This window comes from Mobula birostris, chromosome 1 (genome assembly GCF_030028105.1).
Source record: "Mobula birostris isolate sMobBir1 chromosome 1, sMobBir1.hap1, whole genome shotgun sequence".
Lineage (NCBI taxonomy): Eukaryota > Metazoa > Chordata > Chondrichthyes > Myliobatiformes > Myliobatidae > Mobula > Mobula birostris.
The window spans coordinates 154,685,406-154,704,835 of NC_092370.1; the positions used below are offsets into that span (position 1 = coordinate 154,685,406).

At 44.1% G+C, this 19,430-nt stretch overlaps 1 protein-coding gene across 1 annotated transcript in view; it reads left to right on the forward strand.

Moving 5' to 3' along the window:
- Window positions 1-9,638, forward strand: part of LOC140207178 (serine/threonine-protein kinase PAK 4-like) — a 59,083-nt gene extending 49,445 nt beyond the window's left edge. Inside the window, exon 10 of the mRNA XM_072275653.1 lies at window positions 9,578-9,638. The gene's annotated coding sequence lies outside the window, so the exon portion shown is untranslated. The remainder of the gene's footprint in view (window positions 1-9,577) is intronic.
- Window positions 9,639-19,430: the final 9,792 nt, after the last annotated feature.

The window sequence follows — 19,430 nt, forward strand, 5'->3', positions numbered from 1 at the left end:
CTGTCTATCTCTCTCTCTGACTCTCTCTGTCTGTTTCCCTCGTCTCTGTCTGTCTCTCTCTCTGACTCTGTCTGTCTCCCTGGTCTCTCTCTGTCTCTGTCTGTCTGTGTCTCTCTCTCTGTCTGTCTCCCTGGTCTCTCTTTGTCTCTGTCTCGCTCTCTGTCTCTGTCTGTCTATCTCTCTCTCTATGTCTCTGTCTCTCTAACTCTCTCATCTCTGTCTGTCTCGCTGGTCTCTCTCTGTCTCTGTCTCGCTCTCTGTCTCACTCTCTGTCTCTGTCTTGCTCTCTCTGTCTCTCTCTCAGTCCCTGTCTATCTCTCTCTCTCTCTGTCTCTCTGACTCTCTCATCTCTGTCTGTCTCTCTCTCTCTGACTCTCTCTGTCTGTCTCTCTCGTCTCTGTCTGTCTCTCTCTCCCTGACTCTCTCTGTCTCTCTCGTCTCTCTGTTTCAGGATCTGCAGGTACACACAATGGAGCCTCTGTTCTCACTGCACCTCATATGCAAATGACTTTGAGTGTTTGCTGAGCTGTGATGTTTGTATTTCAATAGCAAGTAGATTTATTCTGGAGGCACTGACAGGGTGTCAAAGCTGGAAACACGAGCAAGAACACTGAATTAGCTAAGTCAGAGCAGAAGAGAGAGCAGCCCAAATCAATGATCCCATGGGTACTTACCTCATCAGCGATAGGGCACTTCAAAGACAAAACAAGAAAACTAAAAAAAAATAATAGGACAGATAAATAAACAGCCAAGAGAGGGTGCCGAAAAGATTCTCAAGACTGTTGCCTGGACTGGAGGGCTTGGATTATAAAGTGAGGCTATATAAACTGGTGAAAGGAGATTGAAGAGTTATATATTATATTATAAAGGTTTATAGTATAAATAGTTTCAATATCAAATGTGCTGAGTAAGCTTCGAAACCTTCCTAAACGCTTTAAGTCTGGCCTCTCTCCTCTTTTAATTCATTTTGTAAAATCTGTACAAGAGGCCTTTCAGAGCAGTGGTCTCAACAATTTTTATGCGTGGACCAGTTTTCGCTGGGAATCCCTGTTTTAGGGTTTATAAAATTATGAAATCATCAAGGTGAATGGTTATGGGAGTAGGGGAGCACAGGTTTAAAGTGAGAGGGGAAAGGTTCAAAGGGGACCTGAGGAGCAGGTTTCCACACAGCAGGTGGAGGGCATATGGAACAGCTTGCCAGAGGAAGGGGTAGGGACAGGTACATTTAGAGACTTCAAAAGACAGTTTAGACAAGTATGGAGACAGAAAAAGTTTAGCAGGATATGGATCAAGCATCTTTGTCAACATGGAAGGGGGGAGGGGTTGAAGGACCTGTTTTCATACTGTATAGCTCTATGAATGTAAGACAGAGGAGTAGTACAGAATGTGGACGGGATGGTCACAGAGAGCAAACAGAATGGAAATTCACAGCAAGGTTCTTTCCAAGCAGTCTCTTATTTTACTTGTGTCAGTTGCTGCTGATTCAGATTTTCTCAAAGCAAACAGTGAAATGTTTGTAAACCCTGTGTATGCTGATCATAAAAGTGCATCCTGACTTGATGAGGTGGGCTGCAAAATTAATATTCCTACCACACATGGCCGCAGTCAGTATGTGGACTCAGGAAGGACTTGCTTCCTGGGTTGACTGCTTGACCAAGAGATGAGGTGGCCAGGCCAGAGATGCTGCTGGTGAAACTTCAAGCTGCTCTGCAAACACTAAGAAACCTTTCAACCTCAAACCTTGTCTGGAGGCAGCTGAAGAAACAGACACGTGTGGAAAACTATATATATCCCATCCTGTGCCTGCATCATCACTCGATGGCTGACTCGTTGAGTTCTCTCCTGGTGCTCGATTTGCAAGGTGGGCATTATGGTGATATGTACAAAAAGGTGGAGAGCAACCACAGAGGGATGTGATGTTGTGCCCTGTGGGCTGAGGCAGACAACACTCAGCTCCAACAGGGATCAAAGTGCTGGAGGAGCTGAGGCTCTGTAGCCGATTATTTCAAATAAAACCTTCTGTTTAAAGTTTTAATATTCTGAAATAGTGTGGATTATCCCAGGAAGCCTCTGCACTAGTTACTTCATGGGGTGAATTTTATGCATGTATGGCAGGCCATCTATGAATTTTTGGCAAGAGGATGATAATTGATGGTGGAAACCATCCAAAATGGGGTACACCTTCTCAGTTTCCAAGATTATGGTAGGAGATGTAGAAATTATCAGACCAGATCTCAAGCAATGCCAGAGAACATCTCTGATCAATTGCAATGCCAGAGAACATGGGAAGGTGGACCACAGGAGCACGATCTTTGGCCCACTGTGCCTGTGCTGACCATGGTGTCAGTTTAGAGTTGTACCTGTCTGCACCTGGTCTACAATATGCAATCTACAATACAATTACTGATAAGTGCGTCCATAGTTCTCACAATCCCACTTTATGGGGTTCATCAAGAGAATGATCACATTATAAACCAGAATTGAAGGCAACAATGTCTACAACTTCTAATTTCATCCAGTCTGGCAGTGTATATCTGATTAGGAGAATCAGAGGTGATCTCACTTGATGTATGAAATTCTAAGAGGCATTGACTGGGTAATTAACAAGAACTTATCAAGTTTCAGTATGGACTGTTGTCTGGATGAGGATCAGTTGTTGAGGACACAGATGAGGATACGTTATTTTTTGCAAAACATTGTGAATCCAAAATTTTCTCCACTAGTGAACTGGGTAGCAGGCTTCTTTACAATCTTTATCTGTTTAAGGCTGAGATCAATTTATGGGTACTCTCACCATGTTCACTGGCAACATTGGAACCCAAGTGCAGAGGAAAGACAGACTCTGATGCAGGGAGTTTATTCATAAAAATTCCAAAAAGAACATTGCTGGCTCGGCTGAGCGACACCGCAAATAACATTCTCAGAACTAGGACCCTGCGATTAATGCTAATCAGGCATCCGCTTCAATAATACAAGCAACACGGAACCCCTGAGCCAATCAAAATAAGTTTAACAACTTAGACAGAAGGTACCAGGAGACCACATTACAAAATGCAAGTTGCTTGAGAAAAACACAAGGAACTCTAAACAAAGAACCCTCATTAAGTAACAATTAACCAATTCAGGTGATTTAAAAACCTCGGAACTCAATGCTGTCTGGTGCCCTACACAGGCCGGAAGAACTCATTACAGGTACAGATAGAACTGAGGGAATTAGGATCAGGTGTGAGAGTGAATGAGCATACGAAAGGGTTACAGATGCTGGAAACTGAAGCAAAATACAAACTGCTGGATGAACTTTGGGAATGCATTTGTAGAACATGCAAATTCCTCACAGACACCAGCTGAAGTTGTGATAAGAAACAGCAGCAGCCCTTGAGCCTGCTCTGCTATTTATTAAGACCATTGCAGATCCTTATAATCCACCTGGGCAGTCTACAACAATGAACAATGAACTCTCCAGTTTCAGGTAATTGCCCCTTTTTCTCTCCTCCTGATCTACCGTGCTCCCCTTGCACAAACCCAAATACAACAACCGCCCCCCCCCACTCCTCCACTCCCCCTCACACCCTGCTGTAATTCAGCCAACAGCTTGGGTCTAGATCCTTCATCTGGACTGAAGGAGTAGAAGGGAGATAGAATAGATGGAAAGGGGTAAGGTAAGAGCTAGCAAGCAATAGGCGGATCCAAGTGAGGAGTGGATTACTGAGAGGTGGGGGAAGGGAGGAGTGGAAATACTGACAGAGGCTGGGATAGGTGGAGGTGACAAAAGGCTGAAGACACAAGAGACTCAAGGAAATCTTGAGCAACACCCACAAAATGCTGGAGGAATTCAACAGACTTTTGGAACCATTCAAGAATCTAATGATTCTTCAAAGATCATTAGTAATGACTCCACAATCTATTCGACCACCTTTTTCACAACCCTGGGGCGTACACCATCTGGTCCAGGTGACTTATCTACCTTCAGACCTTTCAGTTTTCCAACAACCTTCTCCCTAGTAATGACAACTTCACATACTTTTGCCACTTATACTCTTTCCACCATACTGCTCGTGTGTTCCACAGTGAAAAATACTTATCCAGTTTGTCTGCCATTTCATTGTCCCTTATTGCTACCTCCCCAGCATTGAATTCCAGTGGTCCAATATCCACTGGAATTTTTGGTATCCTCTTTAAAACTTTTGGTATCTTTTTTAATATAATTAGGAAGCCTACTTTCATATTCCATCTTTACCTTCTTAGTGGCTTTTTTAGTTGCCTTCTGTTGGTTTTTAAAAGCTTCCCAATCCCTTAACTTCCCACTGACTTTTGCTTTCTTATATGCCCTCTCTTTGGCTTTTCTGTTGGCTTTAACTTCTCTTGCTGGTCACAATCACGTAATCTTGCCTTTAGAGTACTTCTTCCTCTTTGGGATGTATCTATCTTGCACCTTCCCAATTGCTTCCAGAAATTCCAGCCATTGCTGTTCTGCTGTCATCCCTGCTAGTGTCCTTTTACAATCAGTTTTGGCCAGCTCCTCTCTCACGCCTCTGTAATTCCCTTTACTCCACTGTAATACTGATACATCTGACTTTAGTTTCCCTTTCTCAGACTGCAGGGTGAATTCTATTACATCATGATCACTTTTCCTTAAGGGTTTCTTTACCTTAAGCTCTCTAATCAATTCCAGTACATTGTTCAACACCCAAACCAGAATAGCTGATCCCCAGTGGGCTCAACCACGAGCTGCTCTAAAAAGCTATCTTGTAGGCACTCTAGAAATTCTCCTTCTTGGGATCAAGCACCAACCTCTTTTCCCAATCTACCTGCATATTGAATTCCCCCATGACTATTGTAACATTGCCCTTTGGCATGCATTTTCTATCTCCTGTTGCAGTTTATAGACCACATCCTTACTACTGTTCGGAGGTCTGTATACAACTGCCATCAAGGTTTTTTTTCACCCATGTAGTTCCTTAGCTCTATCTGAAGTGATTCACAAGATCAAAATCACAAGATCACAAGACAAAGGAGCAGAAGTAGGCCATTTGGCCCATCGAGTCTGCTCCGCAGCTCCCCCATGAGCTAAGCTATTCACCCATCTAGTTCCAATTTCCGGCTTTTTCCCCATATCCCTTGATACCCTGACTAATTAGATACCTGTCAATCTCTTCCTTAAACACCCTCAATGATCGGGCCTCCACAGCCATATGTGGCAACGAATTCCACAAATCCATGACCCTCTGGCTAAAAAAATTTCTCCTCATCTCTGTTTTAACTGGGTACCCTCTAATTCTAAGACTATGGCCTCTTGTCCTGGACTCACCCACCAAGGGAAACAACCTTTCCACATCTACTCTGTCCAACCCCTTCAACATTCGAAATGTTTCTATGAGATCCCCTCGCATTCTTCTATACTCTAATGAATACAATCCAAGAGCCGACAGACGCTCCTCATATGTTAGCCCCTGCATTCCAGGAATCATCCTCGTAAATCTTCTCTGAACTCTCTCCAACATCAATATATCCTGTCCTGACGAAGGGTCTCGGCCTGAAACGTCGACTGCACCTCTTCCTAGGGATGCTGCCTGGCCTGCTGCGTTCACCGGTAACTTTGATGTGTGTTGCTTGAATTTCCAGCATCTGCAGAATTCCTGTTGTTTATCAGTATATCCTTTCTAAGATAGGGGCCCCAAAACTGCACACAGTATTCCAAAATTCAACACCTTCGGACCCTATGTCACCTCTTTCTAATGACTTGATTTCGTATTTTACCAACAGAGCCACACCACCCCCTCTTCCTACCTGCCTGTTCTTTGATTTAATGTGTATTCTTGGACATTAAGCTCCCAGCTATAATCTTCTTTCAGACGTGATTTAGTGGTGTCTACAACATTATGTATGCCAATCTGTAACTGTGCTACAAGTTCATCTACCTTATTTCGTATACTGCACACATTCAAATATAACACCGTCTGTCCTGTATTCACCCTTTTCAATTTTGTCTGCCTTTTACGTTGCAACTCATCCTGTTGACTGATATTTTGCCCCATCAACAGCCTCTCCTTGCTAGCAGTTGCACTACACACTGCCTCTGTTTGTAAACCAATTACTTCATTTTCAGCCCTAACACTCTGGTTCCAATCCCTCTGCTAAATTAGTTAAAGCCCTCCAGAACAAATCCAGCAAACCTGCCCACAAGGATATTGGTCCCCCTCGGACTCAGGTGTAATCCTTCCCTTTTGTCCAGGTTGTACCTTCCCCAAAGAGATGCCAATGATCCATAAATCTGAACCTGAGGGAGACCAATTTGTCATATATACAAACACTGAAACATCAAAACATGCAGTAAACTGCATGGCTTTGAGCCAATGACCACATCGTCTAAGGACTGTGTTGAGGACAGCCCACAAGTGTCTCCATGCTTCTGGTGCCAACATAGAATGCCCACATCTCACCAACCCTAACTGTACATCTTTGCAATGTGGGAGGAAATTGGAGCCAGGGGAGGAAACCCAAGCAGTCATTGAGAGAACGCCCAAACTCCTTACGGACAGTGGCGGAAATCAAACCCCGATCGGTGATTGGTAGCTCTGTAAAACAATTGTGCTAACTGCTACACTACCATGCAGCCCATTGTGCATTCCCCTCCATAGATGCTGCTTGTCTTGTTGAATTCCTCCAGCATTTTGCCACTCCACTCTTCAAAAAGGGAGAGAGGCAGAAGAAAGGAAATTTTAGGCCAATTAGCCTGACCTCAGTGATTGGGAAGATACTGGAGTCAACTGTTAAGGATGTGGTTTCAGCACATGATAAAATAGGCCAAAGTCAGCATGGTTACTCAAGGGAAAATCTTGCTTGACAAACCTGTTGGAATTCTTTGAAGAAATAACAAGCAGGATAGACAAGGGAGAATCGGTGGATGTTGTGTACTTGGATTTTCAGAAGGCCTTTGGCAAGGTGCCACACATGAGGCTGCTTAACAGGTTAAGAGCCCATGGTAATACAGGAAAGATACTAGCATGGATAAAGCAGTGGCTGATTGGCAGGAGACAAAGAATGGGAATAAAGGGGACCTTTTTTGATTGGCTGCCAGTGAGTAACAGTGTTCCATAGGGATCTGCGATGGAACCACTCCTTTTTATGTTACTTGTCAATGTAACTTAATGTTATTTGAATGATGGAATTGATAGCTTTGTTGCAAAGTTTGCTGACAATACGAAGAGTGGTGGAGGGGCAGGTAGTTTTGAAGAAGTAGAGAGGCTACAGAAGGACTTAGACAGATTAGGAGACCGGACAAAGAAGTGGCAGATGGAATGCAGTGTCATAAGTGTATGGTCATGCACTTTGGTAGAAGAAATAGAAGGGCAAACTATCTTCTAAATTGAGAAAATTCAAAATCTGAGGCGCAAAAGGACTTGGGAGTCCTTGTGCAGGATACCCTAAAGGTTAATTTGCAGGTTGAGTCTGGTGAGAAATGATTTCTCATGCGATTTTAGCATTCATCTCAAGAGGAATATAATATAAAAGCAAGGATGTAATGTTTGGACGTTATAAAGCACTGGTGAGGCCACACTTGGAGTATTTGAGCAGTTTTGGGTCCCCTATCTAAGAAAGGATGTGCTGAAACTGAAGAGGGTTCAAAGGAAGATCACGAAAATGATTCAGGGATTTAAAGGCTTGTCATTTGAAGAGTGTTTGATGGCTCTGGGCCTGCACTCTCTGGAATTCAGAAGAATGAGGAGTGACCTATTTGAAAGCTATCGAATATTGAAAGACCCTGATAGAATGGGTGTGGAGAGGGTATTTCTTTGGTTGATCAAGATGGCACTGGTGCATATCGGCCTCAAACTGCAGGCTGCAGAAAATTATACCAATTTTCCTCGTAAATATACTCCTTAGAACCATAGAACAATAGAAACTACAGCACAGAAACAGGCCCTTTGGCCCTTCTTGGCTGTGCCAAATCATTTTCTGCCTAGTCCCACTGACCTGCACACAGACCATATCCCTCCATACACCTCCCATCCATGTATCTGTCCAATTTATTCTTAAATGTTAAAAAAGAACCCGCATTTACCACCTCGTCTGGCAGCTCATTCCACGCTCCCACCACTCTCTGTGTGAAGAAGCCCCCGCTAATGTTCCCTTTAAACTTTTCCCCCCTCACCCTTAACCCATGTTCTCTGGTTTTTTTCTCCCCTTGCCTCAGTGGAAAAAGCCTGCTGGCATTCACTCTATCTAACCCATCATAATTTTATATACCTCTATCAAATCTCCCCTCATTCTTCTACGCTCCAGGGAATAAAGTCCTAACCTGTTCAACCTTTCTCTGTAACTGAGTTTCTCAAGTCCCGGCAACATCCTTGTAAACCTTCTCTGCACTCTTTCAACCTTATTAATATCCTTCCTGTAATTTGGTGACCAAAACTGAACACAATACTCCAGATTCGGCCTCACCAATGCCTTATGCAACCTCATCATAACATTCCAACAACCTCATCATAATAATCCTTTTGAATTAATTTTGCGGCAATCTGCAGCATGTAAGTTTCCTCTTAATAACGGACTACGAAATTACAGCAATGATCTTAAGATCTCACGTTTGACGGTTAAATGCAGAGCAGAGTCCTGAAGCACTGCGGAGCAGTCGAGGGCATCGCCTTTATGGGTCAATGATAATGGTGTGCCGAGAATGGTGTGGGAGAGGCAGTATTCTAACCAGGTTGAAGAGGCAAAGGGACGAGGCCTCCTCTCCCCAGCATTTTATTGGTGAACGTGCAGTCACTTGAAAATAAGACTGACAATCTCAGGGCAAGGTTGCTGTATCAGAATCAGATCTCAATCATTTGTTGCATTGAGACTTGGTTAACAGCGAACACTCCGGATGTAGCTATCTGTCCGAAAGCTTTCACGATTTTCAGAATGGATCGAACTATGAACCAGTAAGGAAAAATATGGTGGCCTGTGCTTTTAGTTAATTCTCGTTGTGTCAGGGCACTGGAGCAGGGATTCAATCACAGACCCAGTACTATGCACACAGTGATATTTATTGAGTAACAAATCCCGAGGTGCAAACAAAGTCGGCATCAAAGTTCAGGCAGAGATCAAAACATCCAGAGAAATCAAAAAACAGAATCAGGAAACAGGCAGAGTCGATATTTAGATGGACAGAGTACAGATACGAATGCTGGAAAGGCTCAGGAAAATTCACTGGCACAATTTGGCAACAAACAGGTGAAAACACAGGACTGAAATACACTGAGCAATAAACAGAGAGACAAAATGGACATAGAATAGAGCACAATGAGACAGAAGTGGCAGCAGTACAGGTAATAATGAGGAACAGGAGATGAGAGGTAGAGTACTCAGGAGTAGAGCAGGAGCGGGGACAGGAGCACATGGGGCATGAAAACAAACAAGAGCACATGGCAATACAAAACCACAGACTGACGGCTAGGGGAAAAACAAAAAAAAAGACAGAAGTTTGCAGGTACTGACACGTTGGTGCATGGTCGTTGGGTTTATGTCAACTTCTAGTTCCTCTGATTTAGAACAACTAACAATTAAATGTAAACCATTCTATTTGCCTTAGGAGTTCTCATCTGTATTCCTGACCACAGTTACATACCACCAGTGGCTGATTATAAACAAGCACTCACGAAACTGCACAATGTCGTCTGTAAGCAAGAAACAACTCGTCCCGATGCATTTCAGATTGCAGTCAGTGACTTTAACCAGGCGTTTGTAAAGAAAACCCTTCCCCATTAACACCAGCACGTAACCTGTTGCACAAAAGGTCCCAACACACTAGACCACTGCTTTACTGCAATAATGAATACCTATTGTTACTTTTCAAGACTGCATTTTGGCAAGGCAGATCATTTGACTGTACTCCAGCTACCTGAGACTGCATTTTGGCAAGTCGGACCATTTGACTGTACTCCTGCTACCTCCATACAGACAGAGCCTAAAGAACAAGGCTCCAGAGATCAAGACAGCCAAGAGGTGGACGCAGGAGGCTGGGGAACGGTTACACAGGACTGCCTTGAGTCAGTGGACTGGGCCGTGTTCAAGAACCTATCTGAGTGCCTCAGTGACTACACCAGGGTCATTACAGACTTTACTTAAACAGCTGTGGGTGAGCATGTCCCCACAGAATCATTCAGGGTTTTCTCCAGTCAGTAGCCCTGATGAACAATGAAATCCGAAATCTGCTGACAGCCAGATCAGAGGCATTCAAAACTGGAGATCAAGAATGCCTCAAGTGGTTCAGTTATGATCTCCAGAAAGCCATCTCATGGGTGAGGTGGAGATTCCGGACTAGACTGGAATCAATGAGGGATTTTCAACAGCTGTGGCAGGATTTGAATGCCATAAGCTCCTACAAAGTTAAATCATGCGACATAGGGGACAGCAGAGCTTCGCTTCCAGATGAGCTCAATGCCTTCTCTGCTCACTTTGACCACCAGATCAGGGAAGAATTATTGCGCACCCCCACGTCTCCCGATGATCCTTTTGTCTCAGTAGCTGAAGATGATGTGGGGACTGCTTTTGACGGAGTGAATTCAAAGAAAGCATCTGGTCTAGAAGGAGTACCTGGCCGAGTACTGAAGAATCGTGCAAACTAACTGGCTGGTGAAGATCTTCAACTCTCACTCCAGCAGCATGTGGTACCCACCTGCTTCAAGCAGGCTTCAATCATACCTGTGCCCAAGAAGAGCGTGGTAATCTACCTCAATGACTATTGCCCAGTAGCACTTACATCCACAGTGATGAAGCATTTTGAGAGGCTGGTGATGAAGGAGATCAACTCCTGCTGAAAGTAACAAGTCTACAGCAGATGCTATCTCCTTGGCTCTTCACACAACCCTGGAACACCTGGACAGCAAAGATGCATACACCAGGATGCTCTTTATTGATTACAGCTCAGCATTTAACACCATTATCTCATCAAAACTCCAAGACCTGGGCCTCAATACCCCTTGTGCAATTGGATCTTCGATTTTCTCACTTGTAGACTCCATTCAGTTCGGATTGGGAAAAACTCCATAATCTCCATCAGCCCAGGAGCACCCCAGGAATGTGAGCAACCCCTGCTCTACGTGCTTTACACCCATGACTGTATGGCTAAGTACAGCTCCAACACCATATACAAATTTGCTGATGACACCACTGCTGAGGGCCATATGAAAGATGGTGATGAATCAGCATACAGGAGGATGGAGATTGAAAACTTGGATTAAGAGTAACATTAGCAAATTTGCAGATGACACAAAGCTGGGTGGCAGTGTGAAATGTGAGGAGGATGTTATGAGAATGCAGGGTGACTTGGACAGGCTGGGTGAGTGGGCAGATGCATGGCAGATGCAGTTTAATGTGGGTAAATGTGAGGTTATCCACTTTGGTGGCAAGAACAGGAAGGCAGATGACTATCTGAATGGTGCTAAGTTAGGAAAAGGGGAAGTACAATGAGATCTAGGTGTCCTTGTTCATCAGTCACTGAAAGTAAGCATGCAAGTACAGCAGGCAGTGAAGAAAGCTAATGTCATGTTGGCCTTCATAACAAGGGGAATTGAGTATAGGAGCAAAGAGGTCCTTCTGCAGTTGTACAGGGCCTTGGTGAGACCACACCTGGAGTATTGTGTACAGCTTTGGTCTCCAGATTTGAGGAAGGACATTCTAACTACTGAGGGAGTGCAGCATAGGTTCACAAGGTCAATTCCCGGGATGGCGGAACTGTCATATGTTGAAAGTTTGGAGCGACTGGGGTTGTATACACTGGAATTTAGAAGGATGAGAGGGGATCTGATTGAAACATATAAGATTATTAAGGGATTGGACACACTAGAGGCAGGAAACATGTTCCCGCTGATGGGTTAGTCCAGAACCAGAGGCCACAGTTTAAGAATAAAGGGTAGACAATTTAGAACGGAGTTGAGGAAAAACTTTTTCACACAGAGAGTTGTGGTTCTGTGGAATGCTCTGCCTCAGAAGGCAGTGGAGGCCAATTCTCTGGATTCTTTCAAGAAAGAGTTGGATAGAGCTCTTAAAGATAGCAGAGTGAAGGGATATGGGGAGAAGGCAGGAAAAGGGTACTGATTGTGGATGATCAGCAGTGATCATAGTGAATGGCGGTGCTGGCTCGAAGGGCTGAATAGCCTACTCCTCCATCTATTGTCTATTGACTGGTGTAATAACAATAACCTCTCACTCAGTGACCAAGGAATTGATTGTAGATGTAAGGAGAGGGAAACCAGAGGTTCATGAACCAGTAATCATCGGAGGACCAGAGGTGGAGAGGGTCAATAACTTTAAATTCCTGTGTGTCCTGGCCCCATCGTATAAATATTGTTGCAAAGAAAGCACGACAGTGCCTTTACTTCCTCAGGAGTCTGCGGAGGTTTGGCATGTCATCGAAAACCTTGGCAAACTTATATAGATGTGTCGTGGAAAGTGTGGTGACTGGCTGCATTACGGCCTTGTATGGGAACACCAATGCCTTTGAATGTAAAATCCGACAAAAGATAGTGGAGTTGACCCAGTACATCACGGGTAAAACCCTCCCAATCACTGAGCACACCTACATGAAACATTGCCGTAGAAAAGCAACATCCATCATCCAAGGGCCTCACTACCCAGGCCATGCTCCTTTCTCACCGCTGTCATAAGGAAGAAGGTACAAGAGCCTCCGGACTCACACCACCAGGTTCAAGAACAGTTACTACCCCTCAACCATCAGGCTCTTGAACAAAAGGGGATAACTACACTCATTTAAGGACCCTTTTAGCTTGTTGTTTCATACTTGTTATTTATTGCTATTTATTTATATTTACATTTGCATAGTATTTCTGTCCATTGATCCTGTTTAGAGTTTCTGTTCTGTGATTTGCTAAGTATGCCTGCAGAAAAAGAATCTCAAGGTTGTATGTGGTGATATGTATGTACTCTGATAATAAATTTTACTTTGAACTTTGAGCTTTAAGACCACAGGACAGAGCCTTTTAATAGAGGGACATCCTTTTAGAACACAAATGAGGAGGAATTTCTTGAGTCAGAGAGTGGTGCCCTGTGGAATTCATTGCTACAGATGGCAGTGGAGGCCAAGTCCTTAGCTATATTCAAGACAGAGGTCAATAGTTTCTTGATTAGTCAGGGCATTAAGGGGTACAGGGAGAAGGCAGGAGATTGGGGCTGAGAGGGAAAATACATCAGCCAAGGTGAAATGGCAGAGCAGATTCGATTAGTCAAATAGCTTAATTCTGCTCCTATATCCTATGGTCTTGTAGTCTAAATAAAGCTGATCTTTAAGATCTTCAAGCAGTCAATGTGTCAGGCTGAGACCCTTTATCAGGACTGGAATCTGTTAGGAGAGGAAGGTGGAACATGAAACCAAGTAAGGAATAGGGGAATGCTGATGGGAACAGTAGGAAGTGTGTGTTGAGAGTGACCAGAATGAGTGGGGGAGAGGGGAACGAAACTGGGTTTCTGTCAGAGGAGTTGAGTAAATCAGGAGGAGTGAGGGAAGGAGGGGGAGCAGGTTACCACAAGGTGGAGAATTCAGTGTCCAGCCAGGTGGATTACGAGGTGATGTAGGATCTGCAATGGACTTATTCAATGGTAGAGAGTGCTCAAGCAGCAGTACATCGCAATACCTAATGATAATTAATTTTATGTATTGCATTGTGCTGCTGCTGCATAACAACAAATTTCTTGACCTATGCCAATGATATTAAACCTGATTCTGATTCTGAGGGGCTGAACTACCCATTCCTGCCATTTCTTATCACAGCTCCAGCAGCTCAGGTTCAATCCTGGTCTTGGTTGATGTCTCTGTGGAGTTTGCACATCCTCCCTGTGATGGTTTGGTTTCCCCAGGTGCTCTGGTTTCCTCCCACATCCCAAAAATATGCTGATTATCTCCTGTATATGGGCCCTAATGCTGGGTTGGTGGACATGTGTGAGGAAACGGGTAATGTGGGAATACGTGAGGGACTGGCACTGGTAGGGCTGTACTGAGAGCTGGCACAGACTCAGTTGGCTGAATAGACTCCTGTGAGATGTTCTTAAACCAACATTAAAGAGAAAGGCTACTTTTATCATTGTTACTATTGGTTCTAAATGATCAATCAATCCTCAACAACTTGGGTAACCTTTGGGAGAGATTGGATGGCGTAACCTCCAGTTTGCTGACTTATCAACATCACGATATCAACACCTTATCCAGTTAGGCAGTTAACAGATCAATCAGTTCATTGAAGTCAATGCTATAACCACCTTATAAACAAGATCAATGCTGAAATTCATTTATCAGTATTCCAGTGAGATCAGCCCTTCTGAGCTGCTTTTCAAGGGCCTCTTTTATGGCCAATATTCCTTATTCTGCACTGTGGGGACACATCCTGTAAGGAGAAACAATTCCATGTTAATCATCATTGAAATGTTCCCACCACCTATGGATTCTTCACCTCATATTTTTGATATTTATTACTTATTAATTATTATTATTTCTTTCTTTTCACATTTGCACAGTTTGTTGTCTTTTGCACACTGAATGCCCAAGTTGGTGTGGTCTTTAATTGATTCTATTATGGTTATTATGGGTTGGCGGAATGGAGATGTGTCTCTACCAAAGGAGGTGTGAGGTGCTCCTTCCCTCTGCTAGCTTGCAGGTCACCCTTGGGCAAGGTGTAGCAGGGTCACGTGAAGCCGTGGGAGCAGGTGGTGGGTGATGGTATGAGCAGCTGGTGCATATCACAAGTCCTGGTTATGTGACCACTGACGACAGGCAGACAATCCCTGAAGAATATTGATAATGGTCTTGTAAAGACACTGACCAGAAGAAGGCAATGGCAAACCACTTCAGCAGAAACATTTGCCAAGAACAATCATGGTCATGGATAGAGAAAAGAATAAGCAGATCAAAGAAAGGTGGAAGACCATAGTCACCCACATCATACAACATGACACGTAATGATGATTGTGGTTATTATTCTATTATGGATTTATTGAGCATGCCAACAAGAAAATGAATCTCAGGGTTGTACATGGTGACATATATGTACTTAGATAATAAATTTACTTTGAACTTTGAACTGGGTTTTGTCGTATGTGTTCCCAGAGATAGGGATCAGGTGAACCAAGCACACCCACTGGGGTTGGTTGGAGTCATCTTCCATTCTGTTGGGTTGATCTTAAATTTTGAACACCATTGTCAAGGGCATCCTTGTGTTGAAACCCTGGAGCTTGGCTAGTTTCTCCTACCGGGGGTTACACAGACAGAAGGATTAATCCGAGACATCCCATGCTGCCAGATAAGATAGAGACAGAATCAAAATGATTGAATTGTTAAGTAGATGCTGTTTGAGGATATAATGCCTTCATTCTTCCCTTCATGTCTTCGTGCTTATAGAGTAGATACTAAGGCAGTTGCTGGTGTAACTCGTGTACACTCACTGACTGGTCACCCATAATGTTAGTGCAGCACTGATAGGTTACAACCATGCTCCTGTTTAAGATGACCTAGTTTAATACAGTTCTCATTTTGATGATTTCATACAGTGAAGTGAATTTGCAAGGGTGTTTCAAAAACATACTTTAATGTAAATCAGAGTTTATTTTCTTTAAAATATAAAAATGTGCCAAATTTTATAATTGGCATAGGTTGTATTTGCAAGTGCATATTAATTACTGTCATCACACTTCGATGGTTCAATTTAATATCAGAGAATATATACAGTATACAACCTGAAATTCTTACTCTTCACAGACATCCACGAAACAGAAAGAAAAAACCCAAAGAATGAATGACAGAAAACATTAAAACCCCAAACCCCTCTCTCCTCTCCCCACTTGCTCCAGCAAAAGCCTCAACCCCACCATGCAAGCAGTAGCAAAGCGCCCAGAGACCACGATCTAGAGTCCATTAGAAACCACTATCCATCCCAACACTTTAACATCTCGGACAGGCTCTCTCTCTCACTAGCAAGGGAGAGAGAGAGATATCACTCCCGCCACACTGAGAGGGAAGGGCAACAGCTCACTGTTTCTGTTACAATCTTACGTGTCGCTCTCTGATCTCCCCAGACTCTGGGACCAATAGACTCACTCACTCTCTCTCTCTCTCTCGAAATCGCTTGAGTGCAGGGGCCTTCCTTTCGACAGCAGTGTACACCGCCTGCCAGCTGTCTTGATATATTTTTTGCAGGATATTGAGGAATATAGAAGATATAGTCAACTCCACTTTGCTTCAGAATGAAGCAAGCTCTCTGGGTAGGTTGTAAGATCCTATACAATGCTTCAAAGATTTCACAGTCTTGTCAGTGGTTGTCACTTGTGTGGGAGGTGCTTCCAGCATTTTCAGTGGATGTCTATTCCATGAAAATGTGCACAGAAAATTCAACACCAGTGTCTTCCATGCAAGCGCCTTCTATGAGTGTATGTTCTATATATCTACATGAGGTGTTCCATGTCACTTGAAGTTCACAAAACTGTGCTTGACGTATGTGTGATCGAAAGCTGTAGTCTCAGGGCATTGGGTGTACAGATATGCTGATATCAAACAGACCCTCAGAGTTCTCTGTGGTCTTGTGCCTGTCACTCGGTCTACAGCTCTCAGAGATGAAGTGCCAGGTTGTCACTGGTAGATCATCCAGTAACTTTTTTCTGAACTTTGGGTGGCATGTGGAATAATGACCTTGACCTCCACAGTATATGGCCTTGGTTTCTGGGAATCTGGTCATTCTTATCAAAGAAAGGACTCTGTCACATGTCACACAAAGTTGGATCAGGAATAGGTTAAAGATACTTGAAAAGCCATGAGCCGTCTTTGTGTCTCTCATTGTCATTTGATGACACAGGTGAGTCCCCCATACACAGAAATGAGAAAAAATGCTACATCACCTTCACTTCCTGTGAGATTCCTGCACAGGGAAGATGAGTTAGTGCACTAGCATCTGCATTGTAATAAAAGCATCTGTACTCAATTCTAAAATCATAGGCTGACATGCTGATTCTTGATACTGCAAGAGTTGACGTGCTGATTTTGGCCAAGGTATGGCCAAGAGAGCCTCGGGATCTGAGAGGAAGCTGAGATTTTCTGAATATTTGTGATCCCCAAAGATTATGCTGAATTTTATTTTTTTTATATACTGTACATAATCTCATGCACCTGGTGTCAGGGTTCTGGAAGTGCAAATGAGTAAATGTGCTATATCTGGAGAGCACACACCATCCCTCTGAGGGATCAGCTGTTGAAAGGATGAGCAGCTTCAAGTTCCTGGGCATCAACATCTCAGAGGATCTGTCCCAGGCCAACGCATTAGTGATGAAGAAGGCCCACCAGCGTTTGAGGAATTTTAGTATTTGTCACCAAAGATGCTTGCAAATTTCTACTGATGTTCAATGGAGAATATTCTGACTGGCTGCACCACAGCCTGGTACGGAGACTCCAGTGCCCAGGGTCACAAGAGGCTGCAGAGGGTTGTGGAGTCAGCCAGCCCCATCACTGACACAATCCTTCCGCCATCAAGGGCATCTTCAAGAAATGGTGCCTCGAGAAGGTGACATCCATCATTAAAGATGCTCACCATCTGGGACATGTCCTCTTCATGTTACTGCCATCAGGAAGACTAAAGACCCACGCTCAACAATTTAGGAACAGCTTCTTCCCTGGATTTCTGAATAGTCCATTAACTCGTGAACACCACCCCATTACTTGTATTTGTACCATTTATTTAATTTGTGACTTGTAAGTTTTACGTCTGTGTCTACAAATCTCATGACAGTTTAGTACCAGTGTGAACTACAATCTCTGGGTGTATACCCTTGCACCTTAGACACTTGTGACATTCTTGACCCTGACACCCCATCCTGGAATCGTGTCTTTGTCCGCAGAAGTGTTTGTCCATTTTCTCTCTGCTGAGTCTCCCGTCCCTTAGATTCTTGCCACCCCCCACCCCCCCACCACGTGACCTGGATAACCATTGGCACTGGGAACCACGCTCTGACTGCCCTTCCCAGAGAAACATTCATCATCACCTTTTCCCACTATGGAAGAGCAGTTCAGCAAATGCAGTTTCAGGTTTCCCTCACCATCTCTTTGCCAGCCCTCCTCTGTGTGATGTTCATTCCTTCCCACCCCTGAATGTACTTAGAGCATCGAATTCTGAGTGCAGCAGGGGAACAGGTCCTTCAGCTCACTGAACTAATTCAACCAGGAATTAAATGCCTAACTAAACTAATCCTTTCTACCTATATAATGTCCATATGCCTCCATTCTGTGCACCTTCATGTGCCCATTGGATAGCCTAGTAAATCCCATCGGGTAGCCTGGTAAATCCCATCAGGTAGCCTGTTAAATCCCATTGGATAGTCTGGTAAATCCCATCAGGTAGCTTGTTAAATCCCATTGGATAGTCTGGTAAATCCCAATAGATAGCCTGGTAAATCCCATTGGATAGCCTGGTAAATTCCATCGGATAGTCTGGTAAATCTCATTGGATAGCCCGGTAAATTTCATCGGATACCATCGAATAGCCTGGTAAATCCCATTGGATAGTCTGGTAAATTCCATCAGATAGTCTGGTAAATCTCATTGGATAGCCCGGTAAATTCCATCAGATACCATCGAATAGCCTGGTAAATCCCATCGGATAGCCTGGCCGCTGTTGCTTCCCCCCAGCAGTACTCAAAATGGAGTACTTATTGTTGAGGGGGATGGCCACAGGGGTGCTTTCCACTATCTTATGTTTCCCCTTCCCTTGACAATTTATCTGTCTCCTGTAGCCTTGGGGTGACTACCTCCCTGTATCTCATCTATCACCTCCTCACTTTCCCTAACAAGCCAAAGGTCATCGAGCTGGAGCTCCAATTCCCTAACATGGTCTCTAAGGAGCTGCTTCTGGATGCCCCTGGAGTAGACGTGGCCACTGGGGAGGCTGGAAGTCTTCTGGAAATCCCACACCTGAAAACCAGAACAGAACACTGGCCCTGCAGACATACCCCCTCTTTTCAAAGGTTTCAAAGGTACATTTAATGTCAGAGAAATGTATACAATATACTATACATCCTGAAATGCTTTTTCTTCGCAACCATTCACCAAAACAGAGCAGTGCCCCAGAGAATGAACGTCAGCTGAATGTTAGAACCCCGAAGTCCCTCCCAGCCTCTCCCTCCTGCACGTAAGCGGCAGCGAGCAACAATCCCCCCTCCCCTCACCGGCAAAAAAGGCATCCTCACCTGCCACCGAGCACTCAAGTGTGGGCAAGGCAACAGTAAAGACACAGACTTGCAGTTACCCCAAAGACTACATTGTTCACCCGGCATTCGACATACCACAGTCTCTCTCTATCCCTAATAAGGGAGAAGGAGACGTCTCCGTTTCACAGCGAGAGGGGAGACATAACAAACAACTTGCTGGTTTATGATGTTGCGTCGCCTTTTCCGAA